The 21,868-nt window shown below is 42.4% G+C and overlaps 1 long non-coding RNA gene across 2 annotated transcripts in view; it reads left to right on the top strand.

Moving 5' to 3' along the window:
• Nucleotides 1-19,675: 19,675 nt before the first annotated feature.
• Nucleotides 19,676-21,868, top strand: part of LOC309353844 — a 133,795-nt gene continuing 131,602 nt past the window's right edge. Inside the window, exon 1 of one of the 2 annotated variants that reach the window (XR_014162061.1) lies at nucleotides 19,676-20,044. This is a non-coding gene — a long non-coding RNA (uncharacterized lncRNA). The other variant, XR_014162062.1, reaches the window with a different exon arrangement.

The raw sequence follows: 21,868 nt of genomic DNA, 5'->3' as shown, positions 1-21,868 counted from the left end.
AGTAAAGAATAGCAGTCTATTTAAGGATGTAGCAACTTGGAATTAAGAGTACCAAAAATCACAAGGAAAAGCAGTGAAGGCTGAAATGCTACAGATAACATGAGAAACATTCCCTCCCTCCCCCACCACAAAAAAGTCAAGATATGGCTCATTATTTACTTTTAGGACCTTGTCTATGAAAGAACTGAATGCAAAAGAGACATCTTTACTGTGGATATTTATGTCAGAGATAAACAATGAATACAGACAATCTGCCCTCCTCTCGCACAGAGAACATAAAGTATTATTTAGTATTGCTTCAATATTTAAGGGAAACACTGAACACACCATTATCCCCTTAGGATCTTTCAGCGTTCAGCCGCTCCCTCTTTATAGCTAGATAAAGGCATTTGCAGCTGTTTTTCCTGCAGAACAAAAAATGACCTTCCTTGGCCAACAAGGCTAATCAAAGGGAAGAGGTCCCATAGGACACGGGCACTCCTCTTTCCCTTAGTGCCACAGTTCGAATATATTTGACTCATAGTTACCTGCTTAGCCTATCATCATAATTCTTTAAAAAATTAACATGAGGGCTATTCATAAGTGTACAATGCAGCATATTACAGCTTTTTTAAAAGTTATATTGTTATGTTTTTAAAGAGAGAGCCCTTGGGCTAAATTAAAACGATAACTGGATTCATCCCAGTACTGTCAGGAAATAATTGCGGTAAGAGGTGGTAAATAGGCACTTGGCCAGCCTTATAGTGGCAACCACTCAGTTTCAACTAGACCAATTTTCCTTGGGAAATGTTTAGAAACCTCTTGTGATCATTGATTTATGGAGATTAGCAGCAGCAGGGGGCTAGCTTTCCCAATACAAGTTTCAAATGCATTGCATACTTGTACCATTCCATAATTTTAGTAGAAATAGTTCATTTTAAGTCAGATCCAGATGTCCATCTGACTGGTATCTTCAACCGGGGCAGCATCAGCTGATGGCCAATACACACTGTGGTCTGTGGTGCCCATCAGATTTGGGCCTGTCGCTTTGCAGGAAGCTCCCCATTGCAGAAGTTCACTTCCAATTCAGGGAGAGCAGTGTCCCTAGGAATGGTGACATGATGGAGTGGATAGGACCAGAAAACATGCCCTCCCCTTCACCTCACAGGTTTTAGAAAAAATGTGAGTAAACTGAATGCTTACAAATTTTAAAATCTTTAGCCAGCTTATGAATGAAAACGATGCCAAAGCTTATTAAGAAATAAGTGATCATCATCCTGTGCGCTTTTCCCTTCACAATGTACTCTGTAAAAGTGTCTGAAAAGGTCCTGTTGAAAGAATGGGTTTCCCAAACCCAAAACTGACTGTGAAGGCAGTTTGAAACTGCACCAAAATCCCTATTTTTCCTTAGCTAAAATCCATGAACTTGAGCTCGGAGTCAATGTATAAACAAAAACCCGGCTGGGCTCGAAGCTCTCTCCCTTATCAGTCCGTGGCGGCAAAGAGTGACCTTGCCAAGTTCCAGTAGAGCAGGGATGATGCGTCTGTGCCTTATCTTATGTGCTGACCACAAAAGACGCACAGACTCAATCTGGGAACAGCACCACAGCATGTTCTCGGAGATGACGACCTCTTCCTCCAAGATAAGACTAGGAAGAGGAAGTTACAGATAGGTAGCTGTGTTGGTCTGCCATAGTCAAAACAAAAAAAAATTCCTTCCAGTAGCACCTTAAAGACCAACTAAGTTAGTTCTTGGTATGAGCTTTCGTGTGCATGCACACTTCTTCAGATACTTCTTCAGGTATCTGAAGAAGTGTGCATGCACACGAAAGCTCATACCAAGAACTAACTTAGTTGGTCTTTAAGGTGCTACTGGAAGGATTTTTTTTTTTTTTAGGAAGAGGAAGATCCTTTTATGGTCAGAAGTACAGGAATGAATTCCCTTTTATGGTTAAGAATACCAGAGCAAGAACATATGTGATGTCAACCTGCGTACATAAGCTGACGTGGTTGGATTTATATGGGAAGGAGGGAGAAGGTGCCTGGAGGATATATATACTGCATGAAACTTGTCATTTCTTTGGACTTGCTGTGGACTTGATCACGCAAGTGCCTTCTGCTATCCGGAGAGCAGAATAAACTCTTTCTTTGAATCAATCTCGGTGTCATTTGACTTCCTTCCTCCTGTCCCAGAGCAACGCAGACCCAATCGGTGAACTCCAATAAGGCTACACTGTCACAGGTCAATGCCAACCAGGCAGCCCCCAATGGTAGCGCCACCAGTATGTCCTTGACAGCTGATCATAGGATGGCTGATAATGGGGAAGACTTACAACCAATCCAGGATTGGCACTGTGTGCCAGCTTTCTCTTCTTAATCTATTGTCACATGAACACTGCACATTGAAAGCGCTCTTACACTACTCTAACTATAATAACTCGCCCCAAAGAATCCTCTAGTTTGTAAGGGCCTCCTAAGAAGTCTCAGCACAGCACCCTTAATGAACTACAGTGCCCAAGATTCTTTGGGGAGAAGCCACAGCTCTTTAACTGGTACAGAAGCGCTTTCAATGTATGATACAGATGTGGCCTAAGTGTTGCCCTTGCAGAAACACTGTAGGAAGGAGGACGAGAAACAGACTAGAATTCCTGCGTGTTGCATGCCATTGACTCCGGCTCTCCTTACTCTTGGTGTCCTTGCATTCCACGCTTACCAGCCCCTATGGGCACTAGTCACCATGGGTCCTGTTCAGTGTGACTGCATAGAGAAAATGCATGCTCTCTATTTGCCAAGCTGCACCAGCACAACTTTGGTTCTTGCAGTTCTCAAATGGCGCTAGCCACCTGCCACCCGCGCCTCTTTGTCCACTTTGGTTTTGCATTAAAGACCAGCTGCTGAACTGTAATAATGAAGTGCTCTTGCAAATGCATTGTGACAAAGCAGAAATGCACCCTCTGTCTAGCAAAATGCAGTTACTAAGCCATATTGTGCAACATCATGGCTTTTTATGTATGACCCCCCCCCCCATCCATAAGGTGCACAGTGGAGGATGTGATAAGGGTGCATGCTTCTCTTGCCCCTTCTTTAGGTATGTTGAAGATGAACTATTATTATTATTATTTATACCCCACCCACTCTGGGTGGCTCCCAACAAAATATTAAAAACACGATAAAACATCAAACATTAAAAACTTCCCTAAACAGGGCTGCCTGTTCCACAGGGAGGGTGTTCCACAGGGCGGGTGCCACTACCAAGAAGGCCCTCTGCCTGGTTCCCTGCAACCTCACTTCTCGCAGTGAGGGAACTGCCAGAAGGCCCTTGGAGCTGGACCTCAGTGAACGACGGGGGTGGAGAATCACATGAAATGAATCACATTTCAGAACTATTTTCCCTACTGCCATTGCTCATTAATATTCTTATAAAGTTTTCGTGAGAGAAGGGCTTTCCATTGTTGTTCTTCTTTCCTTTCATTTTAACAAGACAGAATAAGTGATACATTGACTTTGGCTTCTGTGAGAGGTGGGAGGAGGAAGGATGTATGGAAAAGTAATGGTGTGGACAGCCTCACTCCATTACTTTCCATGTGGTTTATTCTGTTGTATCCATTATATCACCCTCGCTTCCAAAAAGATCTACGAACTCTTTTTCTCATCCTTCGCTCATGATGGGGAATGTTATAAACTGCATTTCAATGCTCCAAACAGAATAGGAGGTGTTCAGCTTGTCAGGATTCGAGTTGATTTTGAAACATGGCTGCAAATACAAACCCTAATGCAAATGATAGTTTCAAAGCACTAATTCTATTTCCTCCTTGTGCCGTACAACATGAGGAATATATAATGGCTTGTACAAAACATGGTATGCAACATTCTGTGGAGCATTCTAGAAAGAAAAGAAAAAATCTTTAACAAGGTTATAATTACTTTCTCTGCAAGTGTGACATGCATATAATTTTTTTCTTGCCCAGGCAGGAACATTGTGTGGGATTGTGACAATGGTGAAACCAAGATGGAGACTGGAGTTGGGTCAAATGAGGCCAATTCTTTATTGAGTACAGTGGAAAGCAGAGCTGGCATGTCAGTAGGGCAAGGGTTCATGGTTCCCTGAGAGAAAGGTGAAAAGAAATCCTAACCCAGTAGCCAATTTAGATTGGGAGGGGAAAAAATCTTTTCTGGCCCTGTCAACCAATGACCAAGGATCCCAGTGAGGCTCTAACCTCTTGTGGGGAGCTCACATGAGTGAATGGCCCTGAGTCCTTGTTGTTGTTGTTTAGTCGTTTAGTCGTGTTCGACTCTTCGTGATCCCATGGACCAGAGCACGCCAGGCACTCCTGTCTTCCACTGCCTCCCACAGTTTGGTCAGACTCATGTTTGTAGCTTCGAGAACACTGTCCAACCATCTCGTCCTCTGTCGTCCCCTTCTCCTTGTGCCCTCCATCTTTCCCAGCATCAGGGTCTTTTCCAGGGAGTCTTCTCTTCTCATGAGGTGGCCAAAGTCTTGGAGCCTCAGCTTCAGGATCTGTCCTTCCAGTGAGCACTCAGGGCTGATTTCCTTAAGAATGGATACATTTGATCTTCTTGCAGTCCATGGGACTCTCAAGAGTCTCCTCCAGCATCATAATTCAAAAGCATCAATTCTTCGGCAATCAGCCTTCTTTATAGTCCAGCTCTCACTTCCATACATCAGTACTGGGAAAACCATAGCTTTTACACCTTTGTTGGTAAGGTGATGTCTCTATTTTTTAAGATGTTGTCTAGGTTTGCCATCGCCTTTCTCCCAAGGAGCAGGCGTCTTTTAATTTCGTGACTGCTGTCACAATCTGCAGTGATCATGGAGCCCAAGAAAGTAAAATCTCTCACTGCCTCCATTTCTTCCCCTTCTATTTGCCAGGAGGTGATGGGACCAGTGAGTCCTTGTGGTTGAGGCCAATTAAGGCCTCAGCCTCTTCTACATCTTGTGAAATCCCATGGGATGGTGACACCCCACAAGGTCCCACAGGAACTCATCAGTGGAGATGCAACTCCACCTCTCCCTCTGAAATCCAGGCCCTGCAAAACTAAGCAAAGTTGCCACACATGCAGGTCATGCCCTGATCCAGGCTTCTAAAACTTTAGAGAGTTTGATCTGGAACACAAAGAAAGGGAAGGCGAGAGAAAGAATGTTTCAAGATTGGGCACATTTTTATTGGTTCTGAACCAGATTACCACCTGACATTACAGCGGCACCTTGGTTCTCAAATGCCTTGGTACTCAAACACCTTGGTTCCCAAACACCAAAAACCCAGAAGTAAGTGTTCCGGTTTTTGAACATTTCTCAGAAGACAAACATCCGCTGCGACTGTTGTTTCCGGAGCACCTGCACTAATCAGAAGTTGCACCTTGGTTTTCAAACATTTTGGAAGTCAAACGGACTTCCGGAATGGATTAAGTTTGGCGCTTCTGTTTTTGATATTTATTTTGTGTTTTTGTGGCTTTTTCGGTTAATTTATTTTTGTGACAGTGTGGAACCCAGTTCAGCTACTAATTGATTGATTGAGTGACTGCGAAAATGGATAAAGGCCCCCATCCAAACAATGACTACCATCAGTGCTGCTAAGAAAAAAATGCAATTTTAATTTTTATCATCTACAAATACTGTCTTATTTATTTTATAGTCCAGTACATTGATTATTGCTTTCATTTTATGCATCAGTGGTCTTGTTAGATGGTAAAATTCATGTTAAATTGCTGCTTTAGGGTTGTTTTTAAAAGTCTGGAACGGGTTAATACGTTTTGCATTACTTTCTATGGGAAAGTGCGCCTTGGTTTTGGAATGCTTTGGTTTTGGAACGGACTTCCAGAAAGATTAAGTCTGAAAACCAAGGTAGTACCACTGTATGTAAGTCTTCATTTTAGCCATTTTCTAGGCTTCCTCAGAATGCAGAAATTGCTGTCAGTCATTGACTTCTCTACACACACACACACACACACACACACACACACACACACAGAGAGAGAGAGAGAGAGAGAGAGAGAGAGAGAGAGAGAGAGAGAGAGAGAGAGAGAATATGTTGCCATCAATTGCATGGTTCTTGGGTGTGTACTTTTTTAAAGAAGAAATGCTACCGAAAGTTTGCCCAGTTTCATTTCCCACCAGGCATCAGTGACTGACACAGTTAATCCTGATAAACAAACCCCTCTTCTTGAATATCCTTTTCCAACTTTGCCTGCCTTTGAGGTTTACATCGTTGAGGGGAGCAGATACACTCTCAGCAAATGGGGCAGTCTTGATGCAATGATGCATTTAGCATTGATGCAATGCTAAATATTTATAGATGTACTGGTATAATCTTCTTGGGAGAAAAGCAATGACAAACCTAGACAGCATCTTAAAAAGTAGAGACATCACCTTGCCAACAAAGGTCTGTATAGTTAAAGCTATGGTTTTCCCAGTAGTGATGTATGGAAGTGAGAGCTGGACCATAGAGAAGGCTGATCGCCGAAGAATTGATGCTTTTGAATTATGGTGCTGGAGGAGACTCTTGAAAGACCCATGGACTGCAAGAAGATCAAACTGATCCATTCTTAAGGAAATCAGCCCTAAGTGTTCACTGGAAGAACAGATCCTGAAGCTGAGGCTCCAGTACTTTGGCCACCTCATGAGAAGAGAAGACTCCCTGGAAAAGACCCTGATGTTGGGAAAGATGGAGGGCACAAGGAGAAGGGGATGACAGATGCCGAGATGGTTGAATAGTGTTCTCGAAGCTACCAGCATGAGTTTGATCAAACTGCGGAAGGCAGTGGAAGACAGGAGTGCCTGGCGTGCTCTGGTCTATGGGGTCACAAAGAGTCGGACACGACTAAACGACTAAACAACAACAACTGGTATAATATACAGCATCTTATCCAGCTGTGACCCTGTAAATTGGCTTTTTAAAAGCTTGGTGGGTTGTTGTTGTTGTTGTTTCAAATGCAGTGCTCTAGGAGAAAAAAATGTGGTGTTTTATTTTTAAACCCCTCAGAACTTTAAACCCCTTTAGAATTTTTCTCCTAACACATCAAGGGCTTCCAAAACTTTCCCAAAAATAAATAAATCTCATTGTACCCTTTTCACTAATTGGGAACCAGTGATTTAGAACATTTGGTATTTCCTAACAATTGTAACAACAGCAACAAAAATCCCATGCACTACATGCATTTAAGAACCATATCTGAAGAAGTGTGAATGCACACAAAAGCTTATAACCAGAACACACTTAGTTGGTCTCTAAGAACCATACAATTATGAATCAAATGCATAATCTCTAACAAGGCTTTTTTTCGTAGGACATTTCAACTCTTCGATACTCTGATGAGAAACATTTCTCCTGTGTGACATTAAATGAGAGAGGGAAAGAATCTCAAAATGCTAATGGTTTACCATACATACATTAAAATATCTCTAAATCCCTCAAGAGTTAAAGGGCACTGAATGGGGGTTGGAAAAACTTATTTTAAGAAGAAATTAATAGAAGTGCATAATTTTGAATTCTCTTAAGTCTTGGGTCTACTCCAATTAGTTTTATTTCAGGTTTGAAGAAGGTTAATATTGGACTCTGAGTAGTAAAGCAATTTCCACACACACACACACACACACACACACACACACACACACACACACACCTTCAATCTTTTCCCCCTATCCCTGATGAAAGAGTTAATAGGGCCTTCATTTCCTCTTTCCACCTAAGCTAGCCTATATTTTTGAATGCGAGGGTGGTTTCAAAGTCTGATGTTCTCAATTATGTGCTCTTGTCAATGTAGAACTACAGTCTCCGGCCCCAACTAAAAATGTTCAGGGCAAAACACCTGTTGTGGGGGGACGGGACCTTAGAAGTTTTGCTCAGCATCCTAGTATGTAAATGAATCACCCTTTACAAATACAACATTGTAATAAGTTTAAAGAACCACTTGTCCAATGTGTATGGTCACAATGTTTCACACATGGGGCTAAATGGGGATTTTCTTTTATTTTAAGAGTTTTTTTCTTTCAGAAACAAACCTGACCTTTAAAAGAAAAAAAAGATGGTTGCCAAATGAGGCACCAACGAAGTTCTTTTCAGGGAGGAAAACAAGCTCCGGATCCACTGTCGATGAATGTCACATGAATATTGTCTGATTTCCTGATGAACTTATTTTTGTGGGCAGAATTCATAGCTCATTATTTTCAAAATTGTAGATTCATTAAGGTGAAGACCAAGGACATCTCTACTCTGGGGTTTACAGCTGTTTGTGTTCCCATTTAATTTATGTAGTCTACGTACCATTACCCTCAAGCAATATGAGTCTTGATGTTTCCCCCTGTAAATTAAGGTTTACCCAAGAAGGGGATAATCTGATAAATAGGGGGAAAATAAGTCTCCAAACCACTCTGCTCAGGGTTTCTGCTTCTCAGAATGCTCCCTCCTCTGAGAATGTTTCAGACTTGAGCACTCTTCTTCCCATACATCATAGAAGAAACTTGGCAAAGCTTAAAATTCTCAGTTTTGCCCCAACTCTTCTCCCTAGTCCTTAGTTTCCTAGAACATTTAATAATTCTTCTTCGTTGTACAACTCTTTTTTTCCATATGGCAGAAAGTAGGAAACTATTGAGTGTGCAAACATATTTTTCAAATACAAAACAACTTGACAACTTTTGGCATCCGGCGTGTATTTTAAAACTTCCACAGAGATATATTCTATTATGTCAGGGTTATGCTGTTTCTGCTTAGACAGCTGGTAATTCCAAAAGAATGAGCCGCAAATAAAAAAAAGTATACAGCTGATATTAATGCTGCTGAACATAAGCACTTCAAAACATGGGTGCCAAAATGCAGGCTCACGAGCTGATATATAGGTCCCTCAGTAAATAGCCCCATTTGTTAGGTGTTCCAACAGCCCTAGTGAATCAACTCAAGTCCACATTAAGAGGGACTGTCATGATTTAGGCCTAATTAAAACATGACTAATAGTTTAATCTTTAAAATGCTTGCACCAGCAAATCTAAGTTTTGTATGGTTTGGTTCACAATGTCTCTATAAGATTCCTAGCACTGAAGGAGGGGGACTTATGGGGTACTAATATAAGAACCGATACTCATATAAGGGGAAATGTTCTTGCACACATTTTCAAGCTCCTCCCATACCACCTCATTTCCTTTTCCCAAAACTGCATTGAAGAAGCATAATCGAATACAGAGGCTGAATAGTGGTGAACAGACAAAGGTACATTATGGAGTGTTCTCAGAAGAGGAATTACACACCTCTATGAAACCCCCTTTTCACTCCTGTTTTTTTGGGGGGAGGGGGACATTCAGGTCCACCATACCCAGTGCTATTTTCTAGAAAAAGAGGTGCTGGAACTCACCATGAATACCTCCCTTGTGGCGCCCACCTGAGAGGTGTCGGAACTGAGTTCCAGTGAGTTTCAGCTGAAGAAAAAAGCCCTGGCCATACCTAACTATGAAACTGTCCCACTAGTTCAGGCTTCCTCAACCTCAGCCCTTCAGATTTTTTGGCCTACAACTCCCATGATCCCTAGCTATCAGGACCAGCGGTCAGGGATGATGGGAATTGTAGTCTCAAAACATCTGGAGGACTGAGTTCAGGGAAGCCTGCACTAGTTTATCAAAATAATTTTCTTTTTTGCCATATCCCAAAGTACTTTCTCCTTGATTAACCATAGTATGGCTCTTGCGGGCCTGGCTTTGTAACATATGGCGCACATGAATTCTAACAGGAGTCTGCATTACCTCCTGTACTGAAGAGGGAAGTCTCACTTCGAGAAGACTGAAGTTCTGCCAACACTAACAATTACTTTATAACCTTTTGGTGAAAGAAGAATAGCTGGGAAGAGGAAGGTGTGCAGCTGCAGACATTCCAATTCATTGACTAATTGTTTTCTCCAGCAAACAAAGGAAGATTAATTATAACACCAAAGGTTAAGTATCCATTCAGGCTGCCTGCACCAGCAGTTTTTCATGTGTTCTGTTCACACAGTTCCCTTTCCCTGCCTTCTGTTAAGGTGAGGGCAGCTCTGTCCACATGAGATTGGAGCACATGAGGACAGGGGACGGGACCATGGTTGCTTGGCAACATCAGGCTGTTTCATTCATGAAGCCAATGAAATAGCCCCCAAGGAGAGCTTGCCCGCCTACTCTTGGCAACTTCAGCCAAAACATGGCAACTAGGGATGCTGGATAATTCCAACAGATACAGAAACTGGAGTGGAAATTGTCAATGTTATTCATCCCAGTCCAGAACAGAAATCAGCCCAAGAAACACGATCCATATTTGCTGTTGTTGCTTTTAACTTGCAAATGATAAGTTATTGATTATAATCACTCCCATTTGCATCGTGTTTCCTTTGCTTTGAAAGGAATGGTGTGGAATAACATAAAGACAACGTAATTAAATATGTAAATTACACAAGTTATGTAATTTCATCACAGAGGACAGGGAGCTGGAGAATGCAGTCTTTGGTGGAAGATGAACTGCAGCAAAACAGAAACAGTGCAGTATGAGACACAAACAGGGCAGAATGAAAAATGATACCTTCTTATATCCCAAATGGCAACACACCTTCTATATCAGATTATGGCAGTGTGAAACCAGCTTGATAGGGCCAAGCAGGGTTTTTGCTTTGTCTTTTTGCTCCCTTAAATGAATTGGCCAGGAAGGGAGAGTGGAAATCTTCTAAGATTGATACAGCTCCTGAGCTAGCTCATAATGGAAAAGATTACATTGGCACACTCTAATTTCTAGTTTTCAGCCTTGGTTAATACTTTGTCCTATGTTTTGGACTATGGTTTCCATTGTCCTTCACCACTGTCCATACTTGCTAGGATGTTGAGAATTTAATTCCAAAACATCAGGAGTGTAACAGGTTAGGGAAACCAGGGATAAGAGCTTGAGTAAGTGGCAAGATCAGTCATGGCAGATGATCAGTTGTTCCATAAAGCTGTGGCCTTATTATACCCAAGCTATATAAATATTATAGATGCAGGTGGCGCTGTGCATTAAACCACAGAGCCTAGGAAGGTCGGCGGTTCGAATCCCTGCAACGGGGTGAGCTCCTGTTGCTTGGTCCCTGCTCCTGCCAACCTAGCAGTTCGGAAGCACGTCAAAGTGCACGTAGATAAATAGGTACCGCTCCAGCGGGAAGATAAACGGCATTTCTGTGCACTGCTCTGGTTCGCCAGAAGCGGCTTAGTCATGCTGGCCACATGACCCGGAAGCTGTACACTGGCTCCCTCGGCCAATAAAGCGAGATGAGCACCACAACCCCAGAGTCATCCACAACTGGACCTAATGGTCAGGGGTCCTTTTACCTTTATATATTATGTAACTTCATTAATGGGTAGAAGGTAGGGAGAGACAAAACATTCTATTTTCAGTTCATGTCCATTCCACACATGCTCTTTCACAAATGCATTCTGCTACATTCCTGCATGTGTGTGTTCTGTAAAAAAAAATGCAAACATTTACATTTAAATACATGATTTCTACATTTTATCACAAAACATTGTTTAAATTTGAATTCTATCTTAATGTACACATTTCCAAGATGTATTTGTCCTAAATTACTTTTTTATACATATTTTGATACATTGAGTTGAGAACTATATTGCACAATTCAAGAAGTGCAAAATCTGAAGGATAATTATGCTCTTGTCTACGTATTAACTTTTTAGTAGCTCTCATTTTTGGAATTTGAAAGTTGAAAAATTCAACTACACTGTACTCCTAACATTCTACCGTAGTTACATTCCAGCCATGCCAAAGTTGGAGGTTTCTAAGCACACATCTCTAGGCAAGGCTAGGAAGAGACATTATCACAGCTGAAGCAAACAAGGCAGCCAGTCAAAAGCACACAGGTGTAGCCTGTATGGAGGAGGTTCTGCCTGGAGACAGCTTCTCACCTGGAGAGTTTCATTTGGGATGAAGTAACAAGGTGTCCTCTCCCCACCCCTTTAAGGACTGGTCAGCAGATTGGTCAGGTGTTCGGATCCAGGGTGTGATCACTTATGTCATGTGGTCGGCTTTCATCTGAAACTCATTGACTGAAGCTTGCCCTGTGGATTCTTAGCTTGTTACGGATCTTGTTGCCCGTTCACTCCCTTCGAGGCCCAGTTGCCGTGTGTTTTCATTTCTGGGGTGAGTAATCATTTAGTTAGTGGCATTTCCTTTTGTTTTTACGCTTTGGTCACCAAATATGCAAAAATAAAATAAAATAAATAAATCTTAAAAGCACTCTCATTTCCATATTGCCATCCTTTTCCAAATGGTATAAAGTATGTTGTGTAAGGTAGGGAGCTGTGTGTAGAAATTCCTTGTGGATTTTTGATGGAGTTGCTTGTTGTTGACAACCACAGAAGAGTTCGTCTCCCGAACGCCAGGGGATTCCGAGATTAAGAGGAACTCGTTTGCCTTGACGTTTTGTGATAGCAGAGCTATTTGTTAAGCCTTTCCATGGCCTAAAGCTTTTTCATGGAGTTGCTGCCATGAAAGCAATTTGTTGTTGATGCTAGTCCAAAAACTATAAACAAACCATGATCTTTAGACAAACATTTAAAGATATATCCTAAAATGCCACGATTTATTTATTTTTTTTATTTTTTGCATCGCCAGAATGTATTCCCTCTGCAGCTACCCCATGTGCATTATGCATTTATGTAAAATACACTCACCCTGAAGGAATCCTTTGAAATTTTCATCATCATTCCAAAGGGGGAAATTATGGACTGGGTTCTACTTATGCAATCCAGAAATAGGCTTGCAAGTTACTGTATAATTTAATTCTTTAATTTGCATATAAAGTTAAATGTTGCTATCTTCCTTTGGTTGAAGTTTGATTGATGGCTATAAAATCATCCTTTAACTATTGTCTTTGATTAATTTTCTTTCTTTTTTTTAGAGCTTGCAGTTCCATTTTGTCTTTTCTGTAATTGATTTTTTGAATTCTTTGGCTGTGATTATTTCGGTTGGAGATACTTTTTTACACAGTGTTGCAAGACCACCTTGAAAGCTCATTATAATGTTTAGTTAGAAAGCAGCTCCTTCATTTAACCTACCGAATCCTCAATTATTTTGAACACCATGACATTTAAATTAGAGAATATACCTGTTTGCAATCACTAATCCATTTGCGTTGCCCATTAAGGCTGATACCTACCGCGTTATTTCACAGTCATTGCAGGAATTTTATCTGTGTTATTGGTTTCTGGTTTTTTGACTTATTTTTTTTTCTGTGGCAACAGCTAAATCTGGGATTCTAAATCATATGAGCTGCTGCAAATTATTATTTAGAATGGAGAACACCAACTGCTGCATCAGCACAGCACATTGATCTGCACCATTACACACTAACCTCGGGTGTTGTTTTTGTGCATTAGAATGGATTAATGCTTGCTAGGCCAGCAACAGACTTGGGTGGAGAGGAGAAAGGAGAGAAACATCTGGTGCTCCTTCAGCCCAGCAGTCCCCAGGAATACTTGGGCTCAGGAGACCACATGGTCAAGCAGCTATGCAGCAGCTACCAAGATTTCTTTGACCAGGTGAAAATAATGCAGTACCTCTGCAAGAAACCACAAGCTTATAGCACCCACTGTAGTTGGCAATAGACAGATAGCAATCTTTGGATTTATGACTTGGCCACCACTTTCCTGGATACAACAAATAAATTATCAGCTGGGATAAGTGCATATGGGGTGATGCCATTTTTCTCTTCTAGTCAACTTGACCTGATCTATGAAGCCATTTTCCTTGGCCACTATACCACAGGCTTTGTTGTAGACTTCCTGCATCTAGGAGTTGCTGTAACTGCTTTTGGCAACCATAGCTGGGCAGGCCATCACCGATTAGCTGGACGATGTGGCTTTGTTATTCATGAGCATGAGTTGCTGGGTTTTGTCTACCTTCATTCACAAAGTGAACAGGAGAAGGGCATAGCGCCCAGCACAATTCTTTTGTGAATTAAAATCACCCTAAATTAACAGGTCATACTAAGTTAAACAAGCAGTTCTGCTCCACCTGCTTGCCAAGGATGGGTTGGGCATCATCTCAGATCCATCCATCCATCCATCCATCTCTCTTATTGTTTCAGAGAGACAGACAGAAATTAGGGGTGGATGCAAATCTGGTCATGATTAGACTAGACTCATTGAAATAAATGGGTCATAGGATAAGTTAGTCATGATTAACCATACTCCCACTGAATTCAGTAGGCCTATTCCAAGCATGGGCCAAGCCCTTAGAACTTAAAGCAATTTCAGTGTTGTTGTTGGTACAGTATGGTATGGTTGGGCCAGGATTTACAAGGCTCAGAGAATAGACACTTCATTTCACGGCTATACCTGAACATGAGCAGAATACAGATGCAAAAGTTATTCAAGCTGTAGACTATATTGTTTTATCAATAATTTGACTTTACTTTGCTGCACACTCCAAAGGAAGGATGTTGCTTTAGCTACATTAATGCAAATCACTATACCACTGAGGTTTTCAAATACCCTTTACTTTACTGAATTAATAAGGTCTTAAAACTCCTTGACAAGTAAAATTCTGCATGCATTGAGGGGGGAAATGTCCTGTAAGAAATCTGGAAAGTATAACACGCCACATTACAATACTGTGATTCTAATTCTTTAATTGTACCTTGTTCCTACCCCCCAAAAAAATATCCAGTAAACCCTCTAACTTCTTGTACAGCGGTACCTCGGGTTAAGTACTTAATTCGTTCTGGAGGTCTGTTCTTAACCTGAAACTGTTCTTAACCTGAAGCACCACTTTAGCTAATGGGACCACACCACCAGAGCACGATTTCTGTTCTCATCCTGAAGCAAAGTTCTTAACCCGAGGTACTATTTCTGGGTTAGCGGAGTCTGTAACCTGAAGCGTATGTAACCCGAGGTACCACAGTATATTACTTGAACACAACTCCAATTCCTATGAATGTTTAAAGCAATAGTGGGAACCTTTTTTCTCATGAGGGACACATTTGCTTGAGACTCTATGTCCATATAAGGGAGGTGATGTGGGTTAAACCACAGAGCCTAGGACTTACCGATCAGAAGGTCGGCGGTTCGAATCCCCGCGACGGTGTGAGCTCTCATTGCTTGGTCCCTGCTCCTGCCAACCTAGCAGTTCAAAAGCATGTCAAAGTGCAAGTAGATAAATAGGTACCGCTCTGGCAGGAAGGTAAACGGCATTTCCGTGTGCTGCTCTGGTTCACCAGAAGCGGCTTAGTCATGCTGGCCACATGACCCGGAAGCTGTACATAGGCTCCCTCGGCCAATAAAGCGAGATGAGCGCCGCAACCCCAGAGTCTTTCAGGACTGGACCTAATGGTCAGGGGTCCCTTTACCTTTACTATATGTCCATATGCCAGCAGTGGGTATGGTTGAAGCGAGTGGTAAGCAGTTACCCTCTGTTATCACACAAGACTGCATAGCTGACAAACACTAGAACCCATGCTAGGCATGCCGACGAGTGGCTAAATCAGGTGTGAGGAAACATGGCCTTCCAGAGGTTGCTGAACTTTAGCTCTCACCATCCCTGGCCATTGGCCATGCTTGCTGGGACACACGGGAACTGTACTTCAGCAACATCTGGATGCCAAATATTAAGCAAACACATAAAGGGGTGTCCCCAGAGATGTCTGTTCTAGCCCTTCCCCATCCTCATTTCCGTCTCTCTCCACAACTCGCAGAGTGAACTTCTGAAGTGGGGGGCCTCCTGTACTTGTGGGGGCTCCCTGTGCCTTTTAGAACCTTGGAAAACCGGGACTCTAAAATGTGAAGTGTGCCTCCATATGGGCAGGGTCCCTGCATTAAGGTCCATAAATAGCAACACCTTAGAGGTCTCGGGCCCTAAGGAAGTCAGATTAGCCTCAACCAGAGCCAGGGCCTTTTCAACACTGGCTGGTGGAACGCTCTGTCTCATGAGACCAGGGCCCTGCAGGATCTGATTTCTTTCCACAGGGCCTGTAAGACAGAGTTCTTCTGCCTGGCCTCCAGCTTGGAATCAATTTAATTCCCTCCCCCCTCTTTCTTTTTTTCCTTTCTTCTTCTGTGTTGGAATTCCTATTTGGGGACTTCCCTGGCTTTTTTCTGGCCCATGTAGGACCAGTCTGGATAGTTAACCTTGGTGAAGACTTGATGTTTTTATCCCCCAAAAAGTTTTTGATTGAGTTTCCACTGAAATGAGGCTGCATTTTAATGTTTTACTGTTGTAGTTTAATCTTGTTTTTTAAGCTGTATTTAAATCCATTGTTTTTATATTTGGTGTCAGCTGCCCTGAGCTTGGTCTTGGCTGGGGAGGGTGGGGTATAAATAAATCATCATCATCATTATCATCATCATCATCAGAAGCCCTTCTCAAGACCAAGCACTTTCATTTCCTGGCCAAATGTTGGGAATAATATTTACTTGTTGCTGTAGATACCTCAGGAGGGTCTGTTGCCTGTGGCGAAGGAAAATATACCTGCTCCTATTCCATGTGCAAAAGCTAACAGGACAGGCTGTTGAAACACTGGTGTTGAAACAGCATCACCCACTCTACCTGAGAGCAGCAGAGTAGCTTAGGAGGTGGAGGGCAGGCCCAGGTGGCATGCACAGTCCTGTCTGTCAAAATCTGCCCACTTGGTTGGCATCTGTGTTGCGAGACAATGGAAGGGTGCACCTTGGGGGTTGAAGCAGACAACTCCCTCTGCCCAGTGGGAAGCCTGGCCCTGCTTCCTCCACAGCTTGTAGGAGGAAGGTCTACAGCCAGCAACATCCTTTCCACCAATCGTTATGAGAATCATTGCGCTCGGACCTAAGATGAAGTTGTGCATCTGCCAGACCCGCTCTAGTTTTAGGCAGCTTGCAGACGAACACATATCTTTTCACCAGACTGAGCTGGCTGTATGCTGCTGAGGTATGCCTCATAAAAAAGTGATGATAAATGAAAATGAAAACCCTAGGTGTCCTGCCAAGACATACCATTAGCATTGCCAGGATTTCCTTTAAGTTATAGTCTCGTTTCTTTTTTCCTGTTTAGCACTCTGTGGAGGTGTGGTGTCCTTCGGGATTAAGATGAGCATCATCTCCAAGCATATTATCGCTATTCGATTTAGTACAGTGTGCTGGCGCTGGTTGGTAGTATTTCTTTTACACTCTGCTTAGCTTACTGATGCCGTGTGTTAAGGGAGAGAATGAAAGTGGGGAAAGAGAAAGGATAAAGGAGCCGAGGTGGTAATCAATAATGAAATACAGCAACTGAAAGTCAGTGAGGATGTTTACCCAGGCTTTATAGAAGGAGCAGGCAAGAAAAGTTGGAAATTGATCATTAACTCTGACCAAAACATCAGCCCTTGAACAGAATCATTGTTCTAACTGAACTTTTGGAAAACAGGAGAGCATAGCAAGTGGCTTCCACAGACAGCTATGCAGAAGTGATGTATCTGTACTCTACAGGGAATTTTTTGATAGAACTCTGTTTAGGTAAACTCCGGTAATTCTAAAGCAAGATATCAGTGTTTTCAGGGCCCCAAACAACTCAGAGCTTAGGGCAGCTGCTCCTAGCACAGACTGTACTCCCCTTCTCTGCCTTTCCAGGGACCAGAGAATCCCTGTTTATCATGCAGGGAAGTAGATTACCATTCCCCAACATTTCCTTTATCTTCTTTATCTTGTATCAAGAGCCAGCCTGCGCCTTCAACATCAACAAGGTCAGCAATATTTTGGGGGGCAGTGGGCACATTTTGGAATTTTGCAAAAGTGCTGTGAGGGTGCCAGACACAACATCACGGTTGTTGTGGGGCTGCGGCGTATCACCAAATGGCTGCCATGCAGTGTGCTGCGTAACACAAAACAGTGTGACAGAATGGCGGCCACATCAAAAGGAGCAGAAAAAGAGATGGGAGCGCATAACAGTGTGGACAGGATCCACATCAGCTGCCCCACTAAAGGGGGGAAATGCAACTACATCACACACTGCCATGCTTGCTCACAAAGAGCAGGTCTTTGAACCCCTCTACAGTTCAGAAGAGATGGAAGGATGGACTTTTCCTGACATCTAATGAAGTGTCTCATTGCTCTTGTGTTCAGGAAAGTGTGCTTGTGCATCTGGTTGGCCAGGATCATGGGCCATTAACCTGATCTATCAAGGGCTCCTCTTACATTAACTAAGCAGGAATAGCAAACTGTCTCTACTTTATTGCGGATTTTTCAGGGAATATTTACTGAGAACATTCGCAGGTGCCATAGGAGTTACCAAGAAGGCAGACAGGCACCTGCAAACATGCCTTCACCTACAGTAGCAACCCCCTTGACCAGAGCTAAACAAGGTGGCAGGCTAAGCCTCCATCTCTTCAGCCTAGGTCATGACATTGCTGGTGGCTGGGATGCCAAGTGCAGAATCTTTGTGGAATACTTAGACACTACATTTCCCCACCCCAAGGGTGCTGTTGACTGCATAAAGTACGTTTTGAGGCAAACAGCAGCCAGGTGTGGTGGGTATTTGAAGTGAAGCACCAAATGAGGTTGCTTTTCCATCAAAATAAAAGTGGCAGCATTAAGTAAACTCTTTTTTAAAAAAAGTATAATTGGCATTCCTTGGATTCTGGACCCAAGAAACGCAGTGATTATCAGGCCCACGAACCTTCTCCCCTTGTCACTGATGCAGAAGGGCAATAGTGCAGTGCTGGAGTATTTGCTTTGCACCAGAAGGTTCCTGGTTCAACATCTCTGGCATCTCAAGGTAGGGCTGGAAGTGTGTCCTGTTGAAAACCCTGGGGAGTCACCGCCAGTGTCCAAGCTAGATGGGCCAGTTTTCTGATTCAGAATAAAGCAGCTTCCCATGTTCGTTTCCTAGATCAGCTTGTCCATTTCTATGTGGATATCCAAACTCCCTCACTGCAATGGGCCTCTGACTGACACGATATTCATTACCAAAATGGACTAAGTTGGCCGTCAGTGCTTTCATTAATGGCAGAAAGTTTGCTCTTGCATGAATAAACATGAGGTGGCGTAATTTGACTGATATCAAAAGAGCATCTCACCACCTCCCAAGCAGAATGGGATCATTCTCCCTTGCATACACTATGCCGGTTTCCTAGGTAACATGTGATCTCTTGCCTTCCTTAACAGTCGTGATGCCAACAAACATTACAGACAGTAATAGGTGTTTGTTACAGCTGAAGATGTGAGTACTCTGATGATAGCATGATAAATCTTAATGTGAAAATGGGATGCCACATTAGTGACAGGCTAGCTGTAATTCCCCTGCTCTCTGCTTTTTCTTCATAAGCAGGTTGATGGCACTCAATATTTGCTGGGTTCTTTGTGCTCCACACTATAACTCACAGCAAAGTTTTAAACATGAATTTCCTCGGGAGGAAAACTTTATTCCAAAGCTGAAACAACCCTGCTGGGAAATTTTCACCATACATTACCCCCCCCCAAAAAAAAATCTCAATCTTGCCCTCATGATGGTGTGGTTAAAATACTCTGGTTTTTAAAGAGGGAACTGTGTCTGTTTCATGAATTATTAACAGATATATTTGGAATATTATTTCTTCTTCTTCTTTTGCGATTACTCGTAGCCAAGAAAGATGTCTTCCATAAACACGGTTTTGATAGTGAGTCCTTAAGTGACTGTGGAGGCCAATTCTGGATCCACACATCCTTCCACAGTGGAGACATTGGTTTCCAGGTGGGAGTTAATCACCATGTGGATATAGACCACCTTTCAGCAAAGTTCTTAAGGTGGTTGATAAGGTGACATTCAACACCAGTAAAACAATCTAAAAAGTGAGCTGGGGAGGGAGAATCTTAGGCAGATGAACTGCCTTTCCATATGCCTTGCAGGGTTTCTGCTGTCACAATGGGAACTATGTGTGTAAGGGATCATTTTCCCTTTTTCTACCCTGTTCATTCATATATTTTTCATTTTAAAACACAAAAACATATACATAAATACCATCTCATATATTCCAATGGGTGGGAAATAAACCACACCAGCTCTTGGGCTGACTTAGTGATGCCACATTTGAACACACTAATTGGAGCTACATGGGAAGTGACAAGGTCAGTGTTCACCAAACTATAAACATCCACCTTCATTAGCTTTGGTTTGATCGATACGCATAAATTTGCCAACTTGCATATCTGGCCACACTGTTAGTTCAGCTTTACTTTTTAAAAGTATGTGGGGAAACTATTATCTCAAGCCTAAATTTATGCATTTTATTTCATTCATTAGAAGCATGTAAATTTTTAATTTCCCATTAGCTAGCAATGAAAACCAACTTTTTAAACCCCTCATTCTTATGATTGCAAAGAAAAGAAGCCGACATTCTTATGCTTGGGTGGGAGACAGATTTGTGCCTCAATTACTTGAGATAGGACAGGGACTGAGGTCTGCTGGAAGGCGTCCTGGCCAATGGTGGTTCACTTTGGTGGCTTGGAAATTGGCCTTGCCACCTCCTTCTCACAAACACAGCAGCGTAAACTGAAAGACACAGCTTGGCCCCATCTGTGTAAAACCACAGAGACTTTTTGCTGAACTGCAGTCTCCCTTCAAATTAAGCTTAAGCAATTTTAACATAATAATAACGATAATGTTTTAATTGATTTAAATCTAAAGACCATGACTTTTTATGGTTAAGATAGCGCAACCAATGGCTCCCAGGAGCCTAGATGGACTTCCAGTAGAATTAGTCTCCCTGTCAGAATATCCAAATTACAGTGTAACTATTTTGAAGGCAAAAACAGCTCCATATTTACAAATACTGCAGTATTTATTTAGCATGGCAACTCTGTCTACGCTGAGCTTGATGTTAATTAAGGAAGCCAAGAATAAAAATTGCTTTGGCCTCAGATGTAAGGAGGTTTCCTTTTTTAGCCAAAACATTTTGAATCCTACTGTGGTGCCACAAAGCTTTTAGTTCTGTAAACCATCATGAAGCACAGTTTGCATCAAAGCTGCTATTCCGATTCAAGTGGCAATGTACTGATGATACCATCTAATGGGAAAACTGCACATTTGGGAACTTTCTTCCCTTTCTCTGCATTTGTGCATTAAAAAACTTCATAATCGGACATCCTTTGTCAGGGGCTTTGTTGGTAGGAAAGGAGGAGGTCGGCCCACCATGTTTTGCTGCCTGAGGTAGAGCAGAAAATGATACTCTCGCCTCTCAAGTCTCAAGGCTCAAAGGGCCCAAGAATCTATCAAGGTTCTTTGTTTTTACACCAGAGACAGAAATCCCACAAGTGTGTCTCTTTTAATACCAATATAATCATAATAAATTAAATAACCAACAATTTGCTGAGGCGGCTAACTCACTCTGGCCAAGCCCGAGAAAGGCTCACTTACAGGCCCACTCTTATTTACCGTAGGCCCTAAAACCAAAACCAGAACAGGGAACCTGTGGTCCTCCTCACCTCCCATTCACCTCAATCTGCCTGGTTGATGGACAAGGCTGATGGGCACTGGAGTCCTAAAGGCTCCCCAACTTTAGCCTAAAAAAATTCTAAGCTCTTACAGATCCTCCAAGTGTCCCTATTTTCCAGGGACAGTTCTGGATTTACAGAAGCCATCCCAGTTTTTTAAAATTTGATCTCGGAATGTCCCACTTTTCCTTAGGATGTGCCTATTTTCATCAGAGAAATGTTGGAGGGTATGGTGGGATGTCCCTATTTTGATCAGAAAAACGTTGGTGGGCATGGTCAGTTATGCAAACCCCGAGCCAAGGAGATAAATAACTATGCAACCTTCAGAAGACTTCTGAAGGCAACCCTGTACAGGGAAGTTTTAATGCTGGATGTTTTATTTTAATGTATTTTTAATCTTTGTTGGAAGCCGCCCAGAGTGGCTGGGGAAATCCAGCCAAATGGGCGGGGTACAAATAA

The sequence above is a fragment of the Podarcis melisellensis genome (genome assembly GCF_964234715.1).
Source record: "Podarcis melisellensis genome assembly, chromosome: 12".
In the NCBI taxonomy this organism is placed as follows: Eukaryota; Metazoa; Chordata; class Lepidosauria; order Squamata; family Lacertidae; genus Podarcis; species Podarcis melisellensis.
This window is presented reverse-complemented; position numbering and strand designations above follow the sequence as displayed.